This window comes from Lutra lutra, chromosome 5, assembly GCF_902655055.1.
Source record: "Lutra lutra chromosome 5, mLutLut1.2, whole genome shotgun sequence".
Classification (NCBI taxonomy): domain Eukaryota; kingdom Metazoa; phylum Chordata; class Mammalia; order Carnivora; family Mustelidae; genus Lutra; species Lutra lutra.
This window is the reverse complement of record NC_062282.1, coordinates 163,507,243-163,510,315: the sequence shown is the minus strand read 5'-3', so window position 1 is coordinate 163,510,315 and position 3,073 is coordinate 163,507,243. Positions and strand designations below refer to the sequence as shown.

Sequence of the window (3,073 nt, the reverse complement as noted above, 5' to 3'; positions counted from 1 at the left end):
TTTCATCATGGCAAGCAGGACAATAATAAATGAGTACAGCCAGAGGCTCTCTAGCAGACCTTTTCACAGGCCCAGGCACCCAGGTGCCTTTCCTTTCAAGACTTCGTGAGTCCCTAACGTAACTCTGGCCAAGTCAGAGGAACAAACTGAGGTTCAGGAAGTTTGGGGACATTTCCACGACTCACAGCAAGTGGTGGCCAAATCCAACTGGGCCCTTAGGGACAGGGCGTTCATCTTGCAAACAGGAAGTCCAACACCTCCTGGGTAGCGGCAATGGCTCGTTATGTGCCCAGGAACATGTAGGCATAGCTGAGTTCTCTTCCTAGGAAATTAGGCACCAGATGTTGCATTTGCTTATTTAACAGGTTGGCCCGGTTTGTCCATAGCACACAGGTCTCACTCCTCCTCATCAGTGATCCATATTTCACCTTATGTGAAACATAGGAGAGACATGAGTCAGTTCTGTAGCCACCAGGAGGTTTAGGGGTTGGAGCACTGATCGAAACCCCAAGATTCCAGTGGCTTATGGCAAGAGGTGGGACAAGAGGTCCCACAGTCATAAAAACAATCAGGTGACTGGGTGTTTCCTTGGCTTAATCCTAGGAGTCATGGTTTTGGCTCGGGTCATCATCTTAAGTTCTTGAGATGGAGCTCCTTGTAGGGCTGCGTACTTAGGTCAGAGTTGGCTTGAGGATACTGTCTCCCCTTCTGCTTCTCCCCACTCTCCCCCTGCCTCTCTCAAATAAGTCAATCAACCAATAAATTAACAAATCTTTAAGGAAAAAGAAAAACCTTTCTTGGTAGACATACAAAGAATCGAAGTCGGTGAAGTCTGAACTTCATAGTATCTCAGGTCAGATTGTGAACTGAGTATTGACAGCAACCCCCTGCATGAACGGCATCAATCCTGTGGTTTCTGATAACAGATTCCATTCTTGAGATGAGAACACAGAGACATTTTCTTAAGTGAGACAGCTCAGGATATTATGGCATGTAGGATGTTTAGTGTAGCACTATGATTTAGCAACAAAAGAGAATCACATCAAAGTCCTGCATCACTGAAGGTCTCAGTGGCTGTGACAAATGACTGGCCTTCTGGAATGTTGTGCAGCAGAATGAAGCCCCTGATCCTGACCCTGGAGGGGCCCCAAGGATGTGTTTCCTCAAAACGAAGAGGCAGAACAAGAGACATAGTACCATTGACAACATGTTCCTTTGGGTAAAATTCTCCCAACTCACCATGATCATGTGCAAGACTTGCAGAACTTGGGGAGGACTGTCAGGTCAGTGGGGACACCTGGGAGCACAAGGATTCCAGAAAAATGGCGTGAGACATAGTTTAAAGTCTCTTTTCTGATATTATTACAAATATGTGGACACTGACTCTACATCTGGCCAAGGTAGGGGCAGTTTTGAAAAGGGCAATGAGAGCAGGTTTGAAAAGGAGATGGTGATGCAGATTCATGTGGGTTCAGAACTATAGGAGGAAGCACACAGCAGTACTAGGCTGGCTTCTGGGACATGGGTCCCTTTCTTCTCCACTGGGACCCTGGGGGATGGATGTCCCCAGCACTTGCACTCACCCTGAGCCAGCACTGGACTCTGTTGGCATTTGGGGGCACCTGTTGTCCTTCAAGGAGGTAGAGCAGAGGATCTCAACATTCAGCTCCTGCCCAATCTCCTGTGTGGAGTTCTGTAAAGACAGTGCCCAGCAACCAAGCAGGAGGCCTTAGAGCCCTATCTGGCTGCCTTTGCTGGTCCTCAGACCCAGGGCACTCCATTCCAGACACACCACACCCCAGTATGCACATACCTCCACCAAGGAGAGAAATGTTACACAGCTTTAGCGCTTTGGATGAGCTCTGAGAGAGTTGAGATGCACCTCAGGAATCCTTTCCACCCTGCCCACCATGACATTGGTGTGAACATAAAGGGATCACTAGGGTATCCACTATCTTGCAACCCCCTCAGCCCCAGTGGCAGGAACCCCACATATACCTCTTTGCCAGAAATTCCAGAGGAGAGGACGAGGCTGCCCTGGGGTGGCTCAGAGGTGTGGCTTGGTCTGACATAAGCTGTTCTGTATTACCTTATCAAACTTCCTGCCAAATGCCCTGAGGCTTTGCCCATGAGGTTTGAGCCAATATCTGCAGCATGTGAAAAAGTCATTCCCCTGGGTTTTCTGGGAGCCAGAGTCCTGGGAAGTAGGCAAACACCAGGAGAACATCTTTCAATATTGGATGTCTCTAGCTAATTAACTGTGGTGCTAGACTACACTAGAATGTGGAAGCCTGTTTGCAGGGGTTCCAAATTCTGTTGGGGTCTACAGTCAAGGAAGTAACTTCACTGCCTGAGATCACCTACCCAAGTCCACTCCTGGATTGACACCTACACAAACAGTGCTCAGGGTTGCCATCTGCTCATCCCCATTCTGCATTCAAGGCCACATCTGTACACAATGACACCAACACACCCCTCTCCACAGGCCCCTAAGGAAGATCTGGGAGCAGCCAGGGCCCCAGCTTGGAAACACACGTGTCTTCAGGAACAGCTCTCCAATCTTACCTGTTTGTGTCCCTGGATAAGACATTATCCCTGTCAGGGGTGGTCTGCATCTTGTCTGTACAATACAGATGATTCTAGCATGGACTTCCTCCATATGTCTATAGGCATTTGTGGGATAATATCTGTGATCATGGAGAAATGGTGTCACATGTAATAAAGAGCTCCAACCATATTTTCTTCCTCTTCTTATCTTCTCTGGGTCTGCTATTGGTCAGATATCACTCTACAGTTCCTACTGATGTGTGTGTGTGTGTGTGTGTGTGTGCATGCACAAGCATGCATGCACGTGCACACACACACACTCTCTCATGTGTGTACACATGTGTTCATCAGTGCTCAAATTCTGGAGTCCCAGAAGGTGGCAGCCTCACCTGCAGAGGGGTGGATAATAGCTTCCCAAGATCATATGCTTTCTAATTTTAAAAGCAAGAAGGGATTGGAGCCTTGCCCTCTGAAGTTCAGAATTCACCCCTATGCCTAGAGACTGCATACCCTGTACTGAGAGCCA

At 48.2% G+C, this 3,073-nt stretch overlaps 1 long non-coding RNA gene across 1 annotated transcript; it reads right to left on the bottom strand.

Annotated features, from left to right (window-relative positions):
* Positions 1-292: 292 nt before the first annotated feature.
* LOC125100421 (uncharacterized) lies at positions 293-1,681 on the bottom strand. The gene is made up of 3 exons (XR_007127548.1): positions 1,584-1,681; positions 1,240-1,297; positions 293-428 (listed from the first exon to the last, which is right to left on the bottom strand). It is a non-coding gene; the product is annotated as an uncharacterized LOC125100421 (long non-coding RNA).
* Positions 1,682-3,073: the final 1,392 nt, after the last annotated feature.